The 23,650-nt window shown below is 45.2% G+C and overlaps 1 protein-coding gene across 2 annotated transcripts in view; it reads left to right on the forward strand.

The window, feature by feature from the left end:
* The window catches only part of vn (membrane-bound neuregulin protein vein), a 391,821-nt gene that overhangs the window by 227,159 nt on the left and 141,012 nt on the right, over positions 1 to 23,650 (forward strand). The gene's annotated exons all lie outside the window — the stretch shown is intronic.

Here is a 23,650-nt window from a genome sequence, read left to right on the forward strand (position 1 = left end):
TTGATTCGTCGGATCGGCGTTGCCAAGTCTCCCTTCTCCTCTTCTATCTCTATTCCTCTCTCTCTCTCTCTCTCTCTCTCTCTCTCTATCTTTCTGCCATCCTCGATATATACATTAATACCTACTTAACAAAGTTGACTCGTGTTTGGCAACGATATCGTTCAACGACTCGCGAACTTTCGCCGCTTCCTTTCGCCTCGTTCCTCATCCTCTCCTGCCTCCATCTCTCTCCCTCACTCTCCCTCTCTCTTCCTCTCTCTCTCTCTCTCTCTCTCTCTCTCTCTCACCGGATTCCGAACTCGAAGCGCCTCTGATATCGTTGCCAAGAATAATACTCGCGTGACATCGATTTCTGCCGCGGCGTCGCGTGCCTACCTGCGATCGATCGCCGCTCGCGATCAAGGTGATTACCTCGATCCTTCGATCTCTCCGAGGTACTTCCCTGTGGCGATCCGATTTTTAGGAATTTATTACCGGGACGCCGTACGACGTAGGGCTGGCGAAGTGTTTGCCGCTGACTCGGCCGTGATGGGAGAGCTCGTAGGGAAATTTTGGTTGCGTGTTGGGTTTGGTTTGTGCTGTTCGCCGACTGCTTCGTAAAACAATCTGCAGAACGCGCAACACCTTGGAACATTCTGTGGGAAGAACGCCGCAAATCGCATGATTTCACTTGGGAGATATCGTCGTTGAAAGTTCCGATCACCAATGCTTCGTATTAGTAGCGTTTCAAATTGCATAACTTTCTTTTAAGTCTGTAGAATTTGTTTCGTGATGTATTTTCTGATGAATACGTAAATCGCATATACTACGGTTCAACTAAAGCATTAACTTAAATTTATTGAAATTGTGACTTCCGACATTTTTCCTTGCAGCCGCAGAATTGAAAGGAAAAAATAGGATTATGTAGTACCATTTTTTTCCACTTAACAGTATTTCACAAAGAGTCGCTTCGCTTTGCGAATCATTTTGTCTCTCAGTTTCAGGGAAACATTTTTTTACGAACGAGTCAGGAAAAATCGTGCGTTGGAGGCGCTATGAAAGACAGCACCTTTTTTCACGTACCATCGAATCGTACTAGACTGTATTCCGAAAAATGTTCAAGCTCTCTGTCATTTAGTTTCCATGTAATAAATCCTCGAAAATGATCCACGTTTGTGTCACTTGTCGGAGTTCATTACGACGTGTATCAAGTTGCTTTTTTTATACAGCGTGTCGCAGAATTCATTGTGCGAAAGAGACGAAAGAGACGATTCCACGTGAAAAAAGCGAGCGAGAAATGTAGAATGAAATTTTTTTACACGCGGCTTTGTTCCCGAGAAAATTGAGTTCGAAAATCAAGGAGTGGAAACAGTCACTCATGAACAGACACGTTATCCGGTAACCTACTGAATAGCGCGCGTATTATGCGAAAACTTTTGTTGCGAAAACTCGAGTCCTACATTTCGATTTGTTTTCCCAAAACGTATGTTTACGAACTGTGCTGCGAATAGCGAATGCCGCTTCAACCCTTCGTCGTCGAGGTTTTTTTTTAAACTAGTGAGTTTAAACATTTTCCTCGGAGAACTAGACTGTCTATCGAAAAAAATTGACAATAGATCCTGAGTTATCGTTACGTACGTAAACAAGTTCTGAAATAAAATACAGAAAATGTCATCACTATGTCGACACCCCTTGAGCGACTAGCCCGTGTCAGTCTCTCGGTGTTCGCGTAACGCATACATGTTGCTGAACAAGATTTATTAAAAGTTCCATCGTGTCCAAATGAAATATTTCGTGCACCATTTTATTTGACCTGTTCCTTTACTTTTCATTGAATAAGAACAGCCGTGCCACTTATAGCTAGACTGCGAATTTTACGCATTTATGGCAAAGATGTGTAGACATAATTTAAAACAGTGAAAATATTAAACTGCGGAGAAACGCAGTTTAATACTTATATTATATTTTTATTATATTATTTTATGTTATATTATATTATATTATATTATATTATATTATATTATATTATATTATATTATATTATATTATATTATATTATATTATATTATATTATATTATATTATATTATATTATATTATATTATATTATATTATATTATATTATATTATATTATATTATATTATATTATATTATATTATATTATATTATATTATATTATATTATATTATATTATATTATATTATATTATATTATATTATATTATATTATATTATATTATATTATATTATATTATATTATATTATATTATATTATATTATATTATATTATATTATATTATATTATATTATATTATATTATATTATATTATATTATATTATATTATATTATATTATATTATATTATATTATATTATATTATATTATATTATATTATATTATATTATATTATATTATATTATATTATATTATATTATATTATATTATATTATATTATATTATATTATATTATATTATATTATATTATATTATACTATATTATATTATATTATCTCCGTCAAACTTGTAACGCTGCTACATTTCACCCTTAGCGCTCCGCGCGTTTCTCGAGTACTGCCTACCAGTAACTCCGGCACATTTTTGGAGCGGAGCGCCTAAGATAAAGGAAGTCATATTTTGAGCGGAAAAGATGCGGAAAAACTGCATTCTTGTGTATGCATTTGATTTCATTTATTTTATAAATATACATTTTCGTACTGTAAATAAAAGGTAAATTTTTAATTTTGTAATTCACCATGGTGTGATATCTTTGGTAACAATCTCCCATGTGCATTCTGGGTTTACTTGGACAAGTGTCACAGTATTCGCTTTGCCAAATAGAGTTACTAGATATTTCTTTCAAGTTTAGAACATTTTCTGCGTAATTGTTGGTTTCCTTTATAATTTCATTTACCAATTCGTCCGTGAAAAATAATTTAAAATATTGTATCGGCTGTTCAATGTTTGTAGGAACTTGTGGTCCAATGACCTGTGGCAATACACTAAAAGGAATTCTATCTGGAATATGTAATTCTTCCGTAACATCGCGCCATTCATCCAAGTCTTGTAACGAATCTTCGCTTTCACTTTCAATAATTCTCATTCTTCGTCTCTTTGGTAGTATAATTTCGCTACTACTGCTTGAAGTGTCAGAATCATAAGCAATATTGTCTTCCACAATGTCTTTTAACTCTTCAAAATCAAATACGTATTCGGTATCACTCGGCTCTAAATTCTCATCATAATAATTATTTTTCTCCATGTTGCTAACCATAGAAAAGGTCAAAAAATGGTTTAATCGTATTGGTACAGACTTAGCACGTTTTAACTACAGATAACAATTGCTAACGCCGAGGATAACGTATGCTAAAATCATTTGGCTCCGCAGCGGAGCCTTCGGAGTTACGGAATAAATGACAAATGTCTCCGTAGCGGAGCCTTCGGAGCGCTAAGGGTTAATGGCAAAGAAAAGCGATGAGCAATTTTAGCGAAGCTTCTTGAATGTCGCGAATCAGTTGCGGGATTGAACCGATCGGCAGCGTATCTCTGAGTGGACAGCATGGTCCCGCGGTCGAACGGCACGGCCCTGATCGCCGTAATAATTTCAGACGGCCTTTCGGCCGGTTTACTATCCACGGAGGAACGATTATAGCGAAAGAGCCGAGCTGAGCCGAGCCGAGCGGAGCCGGTCGGCCCTCTCTTCGCTGATGACTCAACTGTTGGCAAGACTCTCGTTTCTCTCTGCCGCTACTCTTTAAAGATGATGTATTCGTGTGCGTGCCGCTTCCAACTTCGCTCCCAACTCGCAACGCCACGAGCCACCAGCCCCGAGCGTATTGTAATGGAAACCGTTGACCCTTTTCCTCCGCTTCGACAAAGTCTTCGGAGTTTCCGGCCCTCCGCGATCTCGCTCGCGCCTCTCTCGATTTTCGCTCCATTCTCCTCCCCCTTCGTCTATTTACGGCGACCAGGATCCTTTAAAAAAATATGTACGTGTGCACCGTCGCTCCTTGCCACACAAAAAGTTCCAGCGTCCTCCTTTCAGCTTCCGCTCCAAGCCTCCTTTCGAGCCACAACACTTCTTCATTGTGTCCACCCTCGCCTCCATTTTAGACACTTCTTGGCGCGTGTTGCTTATGCACGACGCAAGCAAGCGTTTACTCTACAGGGTGTCTTGTTTATGCGAGTACAACAGGATATCTCGGAAGGAGTTATAGTTATTAAAAAAATGTTTCTACAAAAGTTGTTTGGTGGAACGGGTTACATCGTGCAGTATTAATTGTTTTCTTGCGAGTGGAGTAGTACAGAAGATCTGAAGGTCAATCTAATTTTCTTAAATGGAAGGCTATATTTTTTGTTCAAATAGTAACAGCTGACACTGAGAGAAATCCGAAGAGGCGCTATACGATATTATTCCTAATTCGATAAAGGTAAATAGTTAGCTTATGTTTACGTTCTGCCTAGGTCGACGACCAATATTCAACAGTCGCTGCTGAGCAGCGTCGGATGCGTTTGTATCAAGTTACTGCAATTTTGGTATTATATACAGGAATTGAGGATTATTGTTAATACCATAAATTATCGATTATAATTCTCATTTAGTTGAATAATTTTGTATGCTTCCGAGATATCCTTTTGTACTCACACTCGAACAAAACACCTCGTACACCTCGCCCCTTCCTCCATTTTAATTTACTTTTCTTCATTTTACTAGTTTCAAAATTAATATTCGAGCAAATTGAATTTTACCCGATCGAATTTAACTCATTTTCGTGTAGGACGCGAAAGAGTTCAAATACCATCCATTATATAATATTCTAGTTTCAGTTTCATTAATCAAATTAAGTCAGCGTTTCAAAGGTAATTTGATTCTCTTCTAACTTTCCTGATTTCATTTCGCTCATGATGATTATATCGCAGCAAAGGCTGATCAATTAAGTCCGCATTGTTCATTGATTAAGTTTACCGTTAATATAATTTAGACTTAATTTAATTTAGAACAACTTTATAATTTACTGTCTTCTCAACATTTTGGCATCTCTATGTGAATTACAGTTTAAGACATAAGTAAAAATTTTTGAATATATAACTTACGTCACTATGATTCCTAATTCACTGAATTGAGTGCAACCAGAAATTAAGAAGTGCCATTGAGAGTACAGTAAATTCTCCCTAATTGACGCTCAGATTGAGCAGAGAAATGGACAGTTTGGGAAGAGTTGATGCGATTATTCGAGCCTTGCTACTCGTTTTTATAGTCGTTGACAATCGGTAGCTATAAAATAAAGCCGCAGGGTTATATCTCCTCAAATTGTCCATTTTTGTGGATTTTGTCAATTACGGAGAATTTACAGTAATTGAAAGAAACATTGGTAAACAATTCGACTTAACTGTCGTCAAAAGCGTCCGCTTTCCGAAGGGTAAAGCTTTGGCTCGCTTTGTTATTCCGGGTTAAATGGTACCAGTGGTGTTGGTGTGCTCGACGGTGTGTTCGCAACGTTGTAAATTCGTTTCGTGGGATCGGCATGACAATCTCCCGATGTGCCGAGTAATACGTGTCTGCTACATCCATTAGCAACATTAAAATTTATGAGGGTCTGGATTGTCTGCGAGAACGCCATTGACTTTGCGTAAGAGAAGCAAATCGGAAGTTCCCGAAGAGTGTGGGGATTTCGTTACAGGTATCCAACAATTGCCCCAAGGTATCTGTCCTAATAACGAGTGAGCAGGGTCGCGGCACCCTCCCAACGAAATCTGCTAAGCTATTAAATCTCTTTCGGCCGCGGAATTTTATATCTGCCGAAGACGCTTTTCTGTCTCGGAGAACCGTAAGAAAATTGTTGTTCCGCGCGCGCGTTTCTCTTTCCCGCAATTAATTCGAGACGCGCGACTCGTATCCATAATCGCGGAGCAGGCTCTCTGTAATTTCCGCGAGTCGCTGGGTGCCTTGCACCTTTCGCATCGGCGCCTATTTTTCGGCGGGCGAACGGGCTCGACAACGCATCCAGAGGGTCGATCCCGCAATTTAATTCCCGCGAACCTTTTAATGGCCGCGCGTAATGACGAGTCGATCTGTATTTTACAGAATTTTTAATGAACCGCCGAGCAATTAGAGACCGCAAAAACGGGTTCATTTTTTCGCGTCCCCGCGGGAGAACGAGTCGCGCGAAAAAATCGCGGCTTCGATCGCGCGTCGAGGCGTCGAGAAGGGGCGAAGAAAGCGAGAGCGACGGAGGATGGATTGCAGCCGCCGGGCAGGAAGTTTAATTTTTCGCCGGCATTCGAACGTAATTAATAAATCAACGCGCGAAGATAAAGCGTTCTCCGCGGCGCCGTAGTCGTCCGGTTGATTTTAGTTTCCTCCGTTGGAATTTATTAGCGAAACAATCGACTCGATAACGTCCGTCGACGGTGCGGCGCGCCGAATTAATCGTCGGCTCGTCGGGAAACTTGGAATCGCCGCGTAACTACGCTCCCGGGGAAAAAGACCGGTCGGTCTGCTCACCGGTAGCGACGTGAAATAGGATGGAAATTAATAGCGTCGTTCGATCAGGAAGTTCCCTATCGACGACAAGCTCGCGGAGAGCCTCGAACGGCTGTAAAACGACGGAAGACGAATCCCAGGGACGACGTTTCACGAGCGTCGCGTGTTCCCTCGTAATTTTCAATTACTGTCCGCGGAACGGTAACGCGACCGCCCCTCGTAAAACCCAACGTGTCGCCGCGGCACTCTTCGATTTCTCGCGAGACTAAAAACCGCCCGGTTCTTGCGCAATCGCGAGGCAAATGGCGTTGCGACGTCCACCCTAGCCACGAACACGCTCAAACGGCCATAAACCAGTCGGCGCATCACGCGCCGTTGTACTTTCACGATGTTATTTACCGATGCCCTATAATCCCAGCACAATACGAAACAGAAACGCGAACAAGGCCCTGACGAGGTTCGCCTCGCCCGCATTTCATCCTTTTGCGTTTCACGGGCCCTGACGTTTACAGTGATGTCTCTCTAATTGACGCCCAGATTTACCACAAAAATGGACAATTTGGGAAGAGGTGATACGATTATTCGAGCCTTGCGGTTTATTTTTATAGTTATAAATTGCCCACAAATTATCTATCTTCCCAAATTATCCATTTTAGCGGACAATCTGAGCGTCAGTAAGGGAGATATTACTGTACTTTGCTTTACGCGAAGATTAATCTTCCAGCTTCCGATCAGGTTATTTGGCTGAATGCGTCTCCACGATCACAACATTTTTACTTCGCCATCGCCGCGATGATCGATCTTCTAGTTCCACACAGAAATCCCGAAAGTTCTGCTTAACGCTGTCAGCAACCTTAAAAATGTCACGACAGTGAAGTATTTTATTAGTTCAAATTAAAATTGGAAAGTTAAGCTGTGTAATATGAATTACTTTCGCGAATCTCTCATGTTTTGTGAATCCTAATCGACTGAGGGGGATACAATAAATTAGCGTTAATGGGTCCTCACAATGACAACTTCGACACACTTCAATTTTTCAGCAGTTCTGCTTAATTCCTCGTCGTATCACGTTCTTTGCAGTTACGATTTCGTTTGCAATAATTTTTTAGAAGAAGAAAAGAGAATTCAGATTTATCTTGTATCTACAGGGTGTCCCGAAAATGTCTCGCAATCTGGAAATGGGAGGTATCTGAAATCATTTGAAGCAACTTTTTCCTTTGCGAAAATTTTCTCCGATGCACCATTAACGAGTTATTAACGAAAAACACTGACCGATAAGAGGCGAGCTCGGCTGGCGCGCGGCGGCCCAACCAACGAGTGCACGGAGCCCAGTTCCGCTCATTGGCTCGGCCGTCTCGCGCTAAATGATCTCGCCACTCATTGGTCACTGTTTTTCGTTAATAACTCGTAAACAAAGCCGCGGATTGCATTTTCGCTAAGGAAAAAGTTGCTTCAAATGACCTCAGGAATCCCCTACTTTCGGATTGCGAGACATTTTTGGGACACCCTGTATATTGTTTCGAATGCTTAAATATCGGTGACAAGAGAACAGAATTTTGTCCCGACTTAAGAAACGGAATCACATTCATACGTAACACTAGATTTACGGAACCCGTCAAAATGACGGGTCACTAATTTCTTAATTTACAATTATTCAAATCGTAAAAATACATTTACGAGTTATTTATTCGATTCATACGTCACTTCCGGCAAATGATACAATAACACCTGTTAAAAATCAGAATAAATGTCTCAATGTTACTTTTATAAACTAACATATAAAACAGCTGTTTTTGTGCTCCGTAAATCTAGCGTAAACAACTTCTTACTAGAAACGTCCGTCCACGATGACAACTTTATTCGATCATCGTTGCAAAAATCTTTTAAAAATCCTACAAGAATTCTGTTCGCCCGTCGCGTCTCCAGAAAAAGACCGATTTCCTAGATCGAATGGAAATAGCTGATCGGTCTCGGTACACCGCAATCTGGCAAAGAATTCATAAAGCACGCGGTGCTTATGCCGTCGTGGAAACGGTCATTAGAGAACGGACGTGGCAATACGGGATCGGCTAAACCGTCGCGACGAGGAGCGAAATGAATCGTCACGTCCACGGGACAATCAAGACTGATGGGAAACGGGAGCCGATAGCCGGTGGTGCGAATTAATATTAACAATTAATCGAGCGAGCGGGGACGGTTGTCCCCGGCGAAGACGAATCGCCGGTCCCCGGCGAAGTTTGATCAATGTCGGCGTTCGCGGTCGGGAATTATTCCGAAATTATCACGTTCGTGCGTCGCCGTTACGTACAACCGTGTTCCCGGGCGTTTATTATCCGGCGGCAGTAGTTATCTCGCTAATTTGTCATCCGTAAGTGTTGGAGGGGTGAGCGCCGGCTGACAAAAGTGCAGCGTCGCGTAAGAGCCCTTATCGAGAGCGCTACCGCGACGTTCTTTGCGCTCCCTCGTCCGTAAATTAACGGGTAAATGTTATAATTGCGAGGAGCCTGCACGCCCGGGTCGGTTGAAACGCGCGTCCCAGAAACGCGTCCGCGCCCAATGAATTTTAATTCACCCCGATCTACTCGTCCCCCCGCCCCGCCGCGTCGCGATATCTGTTACGCGACCAGGCTCGACGTCCTCTGCTGTTACATCGTTAATAAATAATGAACGTCGCGAGCCAAGTGTTGCCGGGTCGCTCGACAATTATTTTCAATTCCCGAATTACCGTCGAGCTCGTCGCTCGGCGTATGATTTATCGAAGGTTCTCACCCGTGGAGAGCGGGACGCGGGAGGGGAACGGAAAGAGAGAGAGAGGAGAATCGAAGTCTCTCGAGCACGATCGAAAAGCACTTAAAAAGTTCGTCTCTCGTCGAGGCAAATGAAAAATCGCGCCGGTGGCCGATCGAACGCCGTCGTCCAGCTGTGCCAATGCGACCGCAGATTTTTCCTTGCTCCATCAAAGCCCCGGGTCCGCTCCGATCCGCTCGGTTCCGCGCCGCACCGCACCGCGCGATATCGCGCCACTGTAAACTTGTTTGTTACTTAATTTGATTGACGCGGAATTTCGAGTCACGGCGGGCTTTCAAGTCGATTGGACTCCCGGGGAGAATTAATGTCGCGCGGCAGCTCCGGGGGTCGCCTTCCCCCTTCCGGCACCCTGGCTCTTGCCAGCCGCTTGCGCAACAGTTTCGTATCGGCGTCCCCGGCGAAATTTCTTGTCCTCGTCTCTGCTGTCGTCGTCTTCGTCGTCGCGGTGAAACGGAGAGAAAGATTCCATTACAGTCGACATCAAAGCGGCGCCCCAATGGTCAAAGGAAACCCCTGAATGCCCTCGGCTACACCTGCTAGCGTCCGTTCGCGATTCCGGTCTCTCTCCGTGTCCTTAAAATACCTTCTTCGAGGGATTCCGGAGCGATAACGCCCGCAGCGTTCCTAATCGAGTCGCGATCTTTGGGAAGATCCGAGGCAGATGCGAGAGACGGATGCCACTTGCGATGACCGGAGCTCCTTTCTCTGATCCTCTCCGAACTCTGGATAAATATTTCGATAGACTCTCCTAAGTGGATTTTTGGCGTCTCTTCGAATCAGGATGCGACATCCATCCTAAGACCACGATTTTTGCGGGAAAGTCAAGTTCTATGGCGAATGTAAAGCGATAAGATCGCTATCCGACCTTTCACCTGTTAACCGGGAATTAACTTTTATTCAACTCGTTTCACAATGGAGCCTTCTTTCATCGCACTGAGAAGTTATATTATCACGCTTGAAGTAATTCAATTTAATTTAATTTAACTTAATTTCGTTTAATACAGTGACTAATAAGAATCGAGAGTACGGCCGACGCGAGGCGGCCCAGCCAACCAGCGCACGAAGCCCAGTTCCGCTCATTGGCTCGGTCGCCTCGCGCCAGCTGAGCTCGCCTCTGATTGGTCACTATTTCTCGTTAATAACTCGTTAATGGTGCCTCGGAGAAAATTTTTGTACAGAAAAAAGTTGCTTCAAATGACCCGAGGAGTCCGCCACTTTCGGATTGCGAGACATTTTTGGGACATCCTGTATATTTCTGAGACACTCTGTATATCCTGTTATTCGTTACACCATTCTCTTTAGTATATCCAGAGACACTTTTAGTCTACTAAACTGTGAAAATTCGAAGTGAATAAGAACGATGCGAAATATAAAGCAGCAAAAGAAGTCGTCATGTCCATTGGAATTGTCTTCCTGGCATGACGAAATATTCCGTCATGACCGGTTAACAGGTTAAGACTGGCAACGGATAACCGTTTCCTGGTATTTCCTGCACTGGCAAGTTCCTCGCAAGGGAGCAGCACGACGGAACGCATCCTAATCGCGAAGCGACGCATTCCTCGTTAGCCACGGGATCGATCCGCGCGCGAAACGAACACGACCACGTGTTTAGTCTGGTTACATGATCTACTGTCCGGTGTTCGTGCCTCGTGCCGCACGCGACTGTTGCGAATGAGTTAATCGGCGACTGGTGGCGCGTGCGTTGGAGTTCCTGCGAAGGGATTAAGAGCCTCGTTCGCGTACAAACGAGATTGTCGTTCATTGAATCGTAAGGTCTCACTTCGCCGACGCTTCCCATTGTCGTAACAGCAAAGCGACACAAGTGCGGTCCCTGTCGAATTTCGATCGATTTTTGCCCGGTGCCAGTGCTATTACATGATTGCGTGCTCTCTTCCGAAGCGCGGAAATCGGACGCGCGCGTCGTCGCGTCCCGCCGATACGCGGAAAATTAATCGAAAAGTTCCCCATGTAATCTGCCCGTGACCAGCACTTTTCAATACGCGAGATAGAAGCGAGTAGATATTAAGAAAACATCGATCAGGCTGGGAGAAGCTCCGAAAAACGTACGTGGAAAATTGTTTGCGCCGGAACGATAAATTCCCGGCAGAACTCGAAAAGGGCTTCACTTTGAAAAAAAACAACCGAGGCGAGCTTTTCGGAGCCGGAGTGCTCGCGGACCCTTTCTACGACTTTGAACCATTTTTCAAGCATTGTTCCGGCTCTTCAAATTACACGCAATTAACTTTCCAAATGCTTACACGCGTTTCGGATTGCTCGCTCGTACAGACAGGCCGCTCGAAATCGATTGCGAACAGTTTGTAATCAGTTTGTTAACAGAACCATGCACTTCCCTTCATTTAGTGGATCGAACAGAGTTTCATTTTGCGATTAAATTAAAAGCTAGACAAAAGCAGCCACACACACATGGTTTATCAATTTACAATGATTTTTATGCGCCTATGTTAATCTCACTGCGCATAATTTTCTAGTCAGGAAGAAACTCAGCTCGCTTTCCTTCTTCAGTATCTTAATGCAATTCTATTTGTACCTCCGTTAATTATTTTAAAACTGAACTAAGTGATTTGAACTTTTTTTTAGGCGATAAAGGTACTAGTTTACTAGACGATGGCAGAAATGCTTTTTTCTCAATTTTTCTATTACTTGGAGCGACAAAAAAGTAAAAATCTCTCGTCTTTTAACTTTCTTATCTGAGCCTATAACGAAAATTTAAAAAATCTCTTTCGTAGACCTCGGTAACTCATACGCATGTTGAAAATTTTATCGGAATCGGTTCACGTTGTTATGAGTTACAACAAATTAAAGATCGCAAAAATCACAGTTTTATCGCGATTTTGACCAAAAACTCGAAGAAATCTGCAGTTTCTAAAATCCTTCAACGTCCGTAGCTCGACTCTGGGTTAACCGATTTCGATTAAATTTTCAGCACATTTTTAAATTCTCATCATAGGTTCAGATAAAAAAGTTAAAAGACAAGGATTTTTCATTTTTTCTTTTCATTCCAAGTAATAGCAAAATTTAAAAAAAGCCTTTTAACCAACGTTTAGTAGACTAATCCCTTTTTCAAGTCATTTAGTTCAGTTTTCAAAAAATTATCGCATTTTAAAAGGTGTACGAATACTTTTATGAGCCACTGTAGGCGACACCAGTTTTCAACTAGGTTTTAAAATGTATTTTTATACAAAAGACCATATACTAAGAATACAAAAGAATTCACTTAATATTTCCTACGGTAAATTCTCACCTTTCAGTTTCGATTTCATTAATCAAACGACTTTGATATCGTGGGTCGATCTTCGACGCATACCATGTCAGGGCTAATTAAAATCTGCATAAAGATTTACAGCTGAATCGCGACAGATCGCACGGTCTAATAAATCGCAAAAAGGTATCAGAACGTCTCAACCGTTCTCGTGCGAGCGTAGAAGCAAGCAGAGAATTTGCAGTTCGCAGTCGGGGTTTCCGTGATCGAAATCTACGGGTCCCGTCGCGACTTGATTACGTTGTCAGACAGTCTGGAACGATGACAGAAACAGTTTCGCGCGCGTTCCTGATATGCCCGCCATAAAGACGCTGCCGGAACGAGATTAGACCGCGAGGGTGGTCGCGGCGGGCCGTTTTACGAGCCGCCTCGAATTATCGAACCGTCCCCGTCGAAACTGTCGCAGCCTCGCGTCGGGTTGCCTATAAACGCATTTATAGGCCTCGATCCGATTCCATTATTTAGCCACGTGACACCGGCCGGGGCCCGGGCTTTACGCGCCTGTAAACTGGTCGCGACGGCGTCTAGTGCGAGCATATAACGAGCGGTTCCGTCCGAGCGCTCCTCAACTTCCAGAGACGTGCAAGCTCCTCGGCGTCGAAGACGCTCCACGACCAGCGCGGAGCAACCGCAATAATTTCATCGGTGGAACCGGACGCGGCTCGTAGATCGTGCTCGCGAGTAAATCGCGCCGTGACGGGGAACTCGCGTTTCGCCCGCGTTTCTCCGCTCACAAATTTCTCGCGGTCGGCCCATTCAGCGCGAGCCCTGCCTCCGAAACGGAACCACCCCGGAAGAAGTTAAGCCGACATGCAGCGGCGTTCGCTGCTCGTTGCCCGCGAGCGGAGAGCGCCGAACGGAGCGGAGCGGACCGGCGCGTACGTGCCGACGAGCCACGGAAAGATTGCCGGCAATAAAATGTTAATAGGTTAACGAGAGGGAACCGGATCCTCGTCGGGGACTCGGCAAACAGAACGCGTTATTGCACTGGAGTCTCCCTCTCTCTCTCTCTTACTTCGTCTCCCAGTCTCTCTGCCTCCATCGGCCGCTCATGCGACGCCGCCTTCCGCGTCCTTCGCCCGACGAAGCGCCCGGCTCTCGCGGCTTAATGAAAATTAATAAATCAGCGCTGCGACGGGAGCCCGCCGATCCCCCAGACGCGCAGCCCTTTTTCCTCGCGATGATTGAATCCGAAATTAGAAGCACCGAAAAGCGGCGGGAGCTTTCACCGTCGGAACTACCGCAGCGTCGACGAAAGCATCTTCAAGAGCGGCTTAAAAATCGCGGCGGCGCTCGAGGCTGCCGGAAGCAAATTATTATTATTATTATTATTTCGCTGCGCTCTGTGAAAAGGCCGCGAGGCAACGGCGCGATCGACGGGCGCATTGTTCGGCCAGTTGGTCGCCGAGCGATCTTGTTGGTCCTGATGCCGTTTGAAGAGGTTCGTTAGCGAACAACGGGGATCAAAGCCGATAATGCCGTGCGGCAGCTAGCGGAGCCGTGCCGAGCAGAGCCGGGGCGAGCCGAGCCGATCCGGTCTCCAGTTTTTCCAGGGGAATGTTTCCCGTTCATATTTATCCGGTAACAAAGTGCTCAAACAGCGAACACTTTGCGCGCGCGGGCCGCGGCACAAAGCTTTGCTCGGCCTGTACTGCCGAGAATTGTTTTATGTTCCAATTCGGTCGGATTCATTTACATCCGAATGAATAATGGGCGGCCGGGCCGAGGACGCCACGCGAGGCGACACTCTGCGGCCTAGTACTAATTTATATCGCGCCCTATCGATTATTCCTTTGTTCGCCCCGCAGCTAAAAGCTTTTCGTACCTCGCGGCCGCTCCCTCTTTCGGGCGACCGCGGGTGCGACCGTGGATGGGGGCGCGGAGTGGAGGCCGCGCGATCCAAGAGGAGCCCGTTCTGTATCGTCTTTTTGATCGTCGGACGTGATCCCGTCGAAAACCGCCGGCCGAGATTTGTATTTCCGATATAAAATACTCTTCCGTCCGCTCTACCGCGAGATCATTTCAGGGGGCCGCGACTTCGGCCGTATCCGCGGTCGAAACAAACAAGCTCCCGCGGCGCCCCGCTCGCGCGAGCACGGCTCCGGGGCATCAATATTTATGCGCAAACACAGAGGACATCGGTGCACAAACGCTCTCGATCCGATAAACAAGAAAATGGAAATTTACTCGCGGCTCGGCAGATCGCTCTATCTCCGCCCTCTCCCACTCTCCGTCTCTTTTCCCGCTACCCTTACCACCCCGCTACGACCCGCTTCCACCCGCGCCTCGGTCCCGCCTCGTATAACACGAGCGCGAGGCAGCGGCCGGTGAACTGCGAAGGAAATATTTAAAACGATACCCTGCTTTTATTTGCCGTGCAGGGAACTAGATACTGCCGCGCGCGCTCTGTTTACGTTCCCTGAGAGACGCCGCGGAGGAAATGACGTCACGCCGCCCCGCGCCGCCCCGCGCCGCGCCGCGCCGTGCCGCGCGGCTCGGTCCCGCGGTAGATTCGGATCGCGTCTGATCGAACGCGTACCTCCTCCACTCGTCGTCGATCCGCCGAGCGCGCGCTATCGATTCGACGCCGCGATAAACCGAAGGCGTCACGATTTTCAGGCGCACCGACTCCGAACGCCGCTCTCGCTTAACCTCTCGCCCGCCGTTCTGTTCCATTTATGGGGCTCGAACCGGTTTTCATCCGGCTCCTCGGCTTTCGCCGAACAAATATTTTGCTCGGTTCAAATGGACGCCGGGCAAAAGTTTCTGTATTTTTTCCCCCCGTCGGGAACCTCCGACTTGTCGAGTTTGCGGAAGCGCGTACACACGCGGCGGCCGCCGCTGTTTTGCAGAATCGAGTTCCGGTGGATTCGCGCGGCCCGGAAATGGTTAGGGATACTTTAGACTTAAGAAATTAAACAAAGCGAACGTTAAGGCGAGGTGAAAGAATGTTGCATCTAGCGCACGTTGCCAGAACAGCGTTGCCGTAATGCGGACTGCTAACTGCCTGCATTTTTTACCACGTTTGGAAATTCCCAGCGAAATTAAGAGCGTTCGTTACAATTTGCTTGCGCAAACATTCTTTTTGTTTTTGTGTTTCTTCTTTTTCCTTTTCGTTGCTCGTTACTCTTTACTTATCATGTTTATCTTGGCATTATATTTTTCCTGCTTTCTACGTACCTTATCATCTAATGCTCCTCGCGTTTCTCTACACTTTTGTTTTATTTATCTCTCTTGTACATGCCTCGCGGTGACCACCACTTTGTTAATTATTGTTGTTGTTATTATTCTTTTTGCGCGTCGAAGAGGACCGCCGTTGGATAAAAGTGTTATTACCGTGTACTCGGCGGTATTACAATGTACATTATCGTGCGCAATTTCTGACGCGGAGAAATTCGGTCCGGTTTAATTAATAATAAATGGGCGACAACAAGCTCGTTCTAGAATCATTATTCCGCGCGATATTATCGGAATCGTTGTTACAGTTATTATCGTTGTTATTATTATTCGCAACATCTGCTCAGAAATGCCGAGTCACGAAAGTCTGACTTCCGAATGCTTTGCCGATTATCATAAATTTCCCGGGGCAGATTTAAAAGCAGCGCCATTAAAACGCGCTGGATCCGATTCGCGTCGTTTTATTCATATCCGCGGATATAAATATTGCTCTTTTATTCGAGTGCTCTTTTCATCTTTCGATGACAAGCCCGCGATAGAGCGGAATTATTATTACGATGCTCGAATGGAGCGTTCCCGCTGCCCGCTGAACAACATCGCGCTCTAAAATCGACTAGTCTGTGTCGCTTATAAAAACGATAAGCACGAATTTATTCAACTTCCCTGCTACATATATATATCCCGCGTGTCCGGCCAGAAGGATTTAATTCAATCGTTATCCATGAACGTAACTCCAAATTTCCATAACGTTTTCGTACCATAAAACACGCGAAAACTTGCGAACTCGGTCGCTGTTTATATCAGAAGGTTCGCGCTCGCTGGCTTCGCGTCGCGTAATTTTTCTCCGGACGCTTTCCCGGTGATTAATTTCCCCGCGAGTGGGTGTCGAGCGCGAAGATTAGGCGACCGAATTTTCACGGGCCTCTCCGGGAGGCCGGTAAACAAGGCGGGAGAGAGAGTCAACAGGATTTTTAACGGGCAATTTAGAGTTCGCTCGGGGACCATTATTCGCGGGGGCGGGATCTTTATGCGCGTCGCGCTTCGTTGCAAACACTTTTCACCGGCCGGATCCCTGGGAAAGCGCGGTAATCATAAAGTTTATCCCTGGCATCGAGTTCCTTGGCGACTCGGCCCGAATGCGAGCCGAGCCGAACCGAGCCGAGACAGGCCGAGCGGAGCCGAACAGGCCCGAAAGCTCCGTTAAAAAGAACAGAGGCTCGCGCGACCATTTGCATACGCTCGCGAGCTATCTCGCATTTTTCCCGATAAATATACTTTCCGGCCGCGGAGTTTAGCCGGGATCAGCAGGAGGCCGCCGCGCCGGTTCCAATGCAGATTTACGCAAAATAGGATCCCGCTACCCCTGTTGTTGCCCCGCGGTCCCTACGCCCTTTTTCAAAGCCTGTTCAGCTTCCGACACGTTGCAGTTCGCCTCAGACGCGAATAATTTCCGGAATTTTATGATTCGACGAAACGATTATTCGAAATTACACCTCTTCGAAGAATTCGCGCGACGATGAATGAACGTATTCGTGCGGAATTACACGTTTTAAGCGGTATCGAATTCGGCGGATGTGTCTGACCATGGCGCACATTTTCTACTTGCATCGTAACCTCAGAGACGCTGCGTACAGCAGAAATGTTTTTTCGTTTCTAGCAGAAATGTTGCAATAAAATAATTTAGACCATCGTATACAACTTTACACATTTTTGAGTCGCCATCTCGGCAGACATGTCTCATCGCGAACAGTCGATTCTGATTGGACGACGCTCTCGAGAACGCTCTGTATTATCACTTCTGCCTTGCATCTTTCGACTAAAGAATCTGCACACGTTTCTAAAATATGCGGTTAATTTATCTCAGAAGTTCCAACGAGAATTGCTTCATACTTTCCTAAACAAAAAATCGAAGAATCAACAAATTTTAGTGTCCTATATAGAGCTCCGTGTTTTCGTTTGCAAACTGTGAACCAATCAACGTAATACAGTATAGAATGCCCTGCGAACGGTCAACATTTTCATTAACCCATTTGTATCATATGGAAATATGAAAAAGGCCCATATCACCGACAAATTTTTATTCTATATTTAGGTGTAAAATTGTATAAAAGTAAAAAAAAATCATTTTTCAGCATTATTTGTTAGACATTTTGTTCAGTGCTGTAATATTTGAAATGTGGGATGCATATAGGCACTTCGCGATCACTATCACTATCATCACTATCGGATCTTATTTCTCTAATTCGTCTTCTTTTTAGAGACATAATTTTTTCTGCGCTACAATCCGAAAAACTGCTTTCAGATTCCAGAATTTCATCCATTTCTATTCTAAGGTTACGAATAAGTTTAGTGACTAACAAATTTCAGTATGTGCACAGCAACGGCGATAGTGATTGCAGAGAGAACAAAGAGAACCAAAATAACAAATCATCATTGCATCCAAGCAGTGTAACAGTTATCAGTGTCGGTGCTTGTCTCTGTGATCTTATACTGTTAGGGAGTGTGTTATTTTATTAACCGTTTGCGTACCACGAGCCACTTTCGCGCTCTTCAGATTTTGTGTCGAGAAAAGCCAGGGCGTTTGGCCGAAACAGACGACTGACGGCCCACCCGAAATTTGTCGAAACGCGCTGTCTTTCAGACGCATGTATACGTCGCGCGTCGCATCGCTGTCAGTAATCCAATTTGCATTTTGTTGTTACCTATTCTAAATCAATAGTATATATATTTTCATTCGTAACGTTTTATTTTATGTTTTACGGCTTTTTTCGACACATAATCGAAGGAGCGCGATCGCGCTCTTTGGCGCTTTTCGATCCTGTTTTTTCAGAACCATCTGGTACGCAAAGGGTTAATTAAATATTTGTATAATCGATAGCTCTCAATACCGAACGCAACCGCGTATATATACGCTCCGGTGATAGTGACCAGGAAAATTGAGCGTATATATACGCTTATGATGCAAATGGGTTAACTAACATAGTAGTGTATTCGCTGCCGTATCAACACCTATTCTCGCTATGAACAGAAGTATCGCAGCGAATGAAAACTCTTAAATCGCAGGCAAATCGAACGATCTTAAATGAATTTGGTGGCAGTTGTTCGCGCTTGTTGCAAAAATAAAGCAGCGCAATAAGGAAAGATAAGAATTTTGAAATATCGATCGCGGTCGGCTGCGCCAACAGTTGCATGCCGGTTCGGTCCTCTTCCGGCTGCTGTTGAACACTCCAATTTCCCATCGGAAGATTTCACGGGATTTCCTTCCCGCGCCTCTTGTCGCGTCGCCTCCATTCACTTTTATTTCGAGCGTACGCGAGAGAATCGCGCCCCGGAGCCCGATACATGTCGGTCCACCGGGCACAAAAGGCTCGGCTTCCCGAGCTGGCCTTTCACCGGAGTATCTCAGCTCCACGGTGCACCGGTGCACGGATGCAGAGGCTCCGCGAACGAAAAGCACGCGAATACGGAGCCGTGTATAATTTACCCGGTTGCCGGACCCGACTCGGCCCGACCCGGCCAGACCCGTGCCCGGCTACGAACACGGCCACGCTCCGCCAGGGATGGACAGAGTTATTCGGCCGTGGAGCGGACCGGAGCGTGCTGGACGCCACTTATTCTTCGGATCCACGGACTGCCACGGGATTTTCATTGAAATACTGCGACGCCGCGCCGTGGAACAGCTTTTCGAAACGTTCATCGTTCTCACGGGTGACGGACACGCCAGCTTTTCTGCCCGGCCCTGCATAATCGAGAACCTCTATTCCCTTGATCCGGCGACTCCATACCAAATCCCGTTTTATCCGTACGATTTTTATCCACGCACGCCCGACGTTCGCCGACTCGCTGCCGCTCCGTTACAAAGCTGATATTAACAAAATATTTTTCGAACTGGCCGGACAAAGCGTGCGCGAACGCTTCCCGTATCCCGAAAATTCTCGCAATTCGTAGAAAAGAGCCGCGCGCGGATAAATCCTAACTCGTTTTAACGCCATAAAGCCGGCGCGTTCGCGAACCGTCGCTTCTGTGCGTGTATTCTTCTAACATCATTTCGCATAATGGAAGCGAAGAAGATATACGTGTTTCGCGAAAACGCTGCGAACCGAAGCGACAAATTTGATTCGCGATTGAATCTATTGGCTTGGCAACTAAGTAATTGCCGATTCCAGTTATGGATGTCTCTCACTCCCATTTTTATGATATCCGTAAATGTTATATTATAAAATTATTATTATTATTATTATGTTATTTTTTATTATCCGTGAATGTTAGCAACTGGACAAATTGAATGCAGCGGTCAAGGAAAAGCGACCAGAATTGGTCAATCGTGAAGGTCTCATTTTCCAGCAGGACAATGCTAGGCCGCACACGTCTTTGTCCACTTGGCAAAAATTGATGGATATTGGTTGGGAATTGATATTACACCCACCATGTAGCCCTGATCTCGCGCCATCGGATTACCACTTATTTCGATCCCTGGACAACTCCCTTCGTGGTAAAACTTTTAATGACGATGACGCTGTAAAATCTCACTTAACTCAGTTTTTGGCCGAATAGGATCAGACTTTCTACGAGCGTGGAATTTTCAATTTGTCAGAGAGATGGCAAAAGGTCATCGAACAAAATGGAAAATACATTACAGATTAAACTTCATTCCAAGTAAAAAAAAATTTTTTATTTCATTGAACAAATCGGCAATTACTTAGTTGCCAACCCAATAGATTCTTTTCGATCGAGCCTCCCTTTTTACTTAGATCTTTACAGCCCTCAAAACTTGTAATACAACTTTTGTTCTATTAAAAACCAGCTGTAAACTTTATCGGCAGTTATTTGACCGTACGGGAACGCGGCCGCGATAAAGAAATCGTTTCAGTATAATCTTCTCACAAAAGCGATTCCGAAGGGTTCGGGCACAATTAATCGAATGTTTACCCGTGTCGCGCTAACTCGATTTTAATCGAGAACGAGCGACCGAACGCGCGATCCGATTCGCTGAACCGTGCGCCGATTACTTTTCAACACCTCGGTATCTAGCCACATTAAAACTAAGAGCGTCGAACGGTCGCCGCGACACCTTCTCTTGCTTGAAACGAGAGTGCATCTGTTTAGATTCGATGCAATTTCTATCGGATCGCATAGCAACTTTGAATCTATATCGGCTTCGAAACCGAAGCCGATTTTGAATCGAATGAAAACTGGAATTACGAAATTAATTTGAATCGCGACAATTATCCGTCGGGGAACTCTACAGATTCATTCGACAAGCCAATTTAGTAATCCGTACATTATAATTTCGGTAATTTTATGGACTTTTAAGTAGGCCCGTCATAGATCGCATCATGAGAAGTTCTTTCGTATCGCCGAATTGCGTTGGGTTTCTTTCTTAACCCTAGAAAGATAACCATATGACAACGTACGTAAAAGATAACCATACGCTTCAGAGGCGCATGCTTTTCTAAGGCGTCAATTTTATACTAACAATGGATATTTATTTAAGTTAATCTAGTCATTTTAAAGGTTTAGCATTATTGTAAAAATAAAATGCATTTATATTATATTTTTTTATATTTTAAGTAATTTTAAACTTAAATCACTAGACCTCTATGAAAAATTAACAAAAATCAACAGTCTTCGCAGGCGCCTCTGCGACGTAGGTTATCTTTCTCGGGTTAAACGCTCTATGCAAAAGAGTTTATGTTATAAATTGCAAGGAGATCGTAACCACGTTAGATAACTTTTTTTTAGTGGCATAAAGAGGTTATTGGTTATTGGATAGGCATATCTATGAAATAAAGATATGTTTAAACGAAAGTAAGTTTCACTTATTCCATACATCGTAATATGGATGGTGCAAGATTAATTACGATCCATCCGGTAGTTCTGTCGTCAAAGGAGCCACGCTCGCATAATGCTCCTACAGGCGTACTACACTCATAGGAAGCATACGTCGATCGCATGCGACCTTCCTCAAAGCGCGAGTTGGAGACGCGAGTCTCGGAGGAGGCCGGTCTTTCGTCCCAGCCTCCATTGTTTCCGTGCCTCTCGCAATCATTATCGTCACCAACCCTTATTAATATTCATGGTTACGGTTATTAATACGAACGGTAACGATGATAATGATAACAGGAACTCCCGTGCTATTATCGTCCTCGTTCCGCGCTATCGCCTCGTTTCGAGCGTAAAACACCTTGCATTACCCTGATACAATTGATACCTTGAGCGACGAGTTAATTCGTTTCGGATTTCGCGCACCATTTTCCGCTATTCCAACTTGCAGCGCTATTTTTATTTTCCTAAACTTCCACATTCCATCTACTGAACTTTATTATTAACTCTAGAAAGACCAGGGATAGGTCTTTCCGATCTTACTTATTTATATATAAATAATGTTATTTTTCCCGTTCCTAAAATTATTTATCGACACTCTTAGCTCCAGAATTAGCGTGAAAGAATCGATAGATATATTTCTCTTTACCTGCGCATAAAATACCAGCTTCTAAATAATACATGTAGGTCAAGATTGTATCGGTCCGAGACTCGACCTTTCCATTGTGATGAATAAAATCTGCGGTCTGGTAATTGTATTATCTGATCGGAATCAATATTTAATAGCATCCTATTTAGATTGGCTAGTTATTGAACTTTCAATGAAGTATAAATGCTAAAAAAGTTCGAATATTATATTGCATGAACAGGAAGTGTATGTCATCCTATGATTCTCATAATTTCATCGTGCGCTGCGATCATGAATAATATAAACAACAATATATAAATCAGTCAAATAACAATATAAATCAGTCGATCCTAACAACTTCCCTCAGCGTGGACGTAGAACATCTTAGCAAGTAATGAGTTTCCTGGAGACCCGGCACAGGCTGTTCCGATTCTTCCAAAATAATTGTAACGCATGCAGCAAATTGAACAGCTATTGTACCATCCGAGATCTCGGCTCCCTTTGAAGCAGATTAAGCCGAGTGTCGCGCGTCAAAGGGTTCCAATCTAAACGGTATCAAAGAGAAGGCCTTCGCGGGCCAAACAAAGCGTGAAAATGTCCGGCTGGTGGCAAAGCCGACAGCAAAGCAGGAAGAGAAAGAGACAGAGAGAGAGGGAAAGAGGGAGAGAGAGAAAGAGGAATCGGGCAGCTTAAAAATCAGCTCGACGAATTCGAGAAAGCCACGCGTCTCTGGCGGCTCAGCGAAAGGCCGTTTCACGCAGCTCGTTACCGGAGTGCCGCGCGATTCAGCGGCGAGCCGATGTTTTTTATCCGTTCGGGGGAAACTCGTCGTCAACTGACTCGCGAGCATGGGCGCGAGCACGAGGCGTCATAGGAGTCGCCACGGAGCCCGTCGCCTTCGCCGACACAAAAGAAATAAAGTGCGTATTGTGGCAATTTCGCGCGGATGCGTCGAGCAGAAGCGAGTCGGCGCGGTCCTCCTCTTCGTTTCGCCTTCGCCCGGTCGTTCAGCTCGGCGTCTTTCACGCGCGCGGAGCTTTTTACCCTTCGCCGTGCGCGAGCACAAGTGACAGGTAACTTTTAAACGAGCCCGGGATACGAGTGCTGTAAAAATACTCCGCCCGCGGGAAAGGTGTATGGGCGCGACGAACAAACGGCGGCCTGGCGCCGCCTATTATTCCGCGATACTCGGCTCCTTATGCGCTCTCGGCCCCGCTCCGTGAACACGTTCTCTCCGCGAGAGCGAGATCCTCTTTACATTTCCGCGTCCACCTCTGTCCGCGGCAACACACCTTTCCTTTTTTCATTCGCGGCCAGACCAATTTCTCGCGTGCCGCGATTAAAACTTGCCCGGCGAACAGGGGCCGCTAGACTTTCAAAGATCCCACTGGCGGCGGGGGACGCTCCACGATTGTTTCAAAGGATCGCGACCAGACACAGCGTGCGTAGGCTGTGGATTTTACTCGAGACGCTTC

Source organism: Megalopta genalis, chromosome 10 (genome assembly GCF_051020955.1).
Source record: "Megalopta genalis isolate 19385.01 chromosome 10, iyMegGena1_principal, whole genome shotgun sequence".
Taxonomy (NCBI): domain Eukaryota; kingdom Metazoa; phylum Arthropoda; class Insecta; order Hymenoptera; family Halictidae; genus Megalopta; species Megalopta genalis.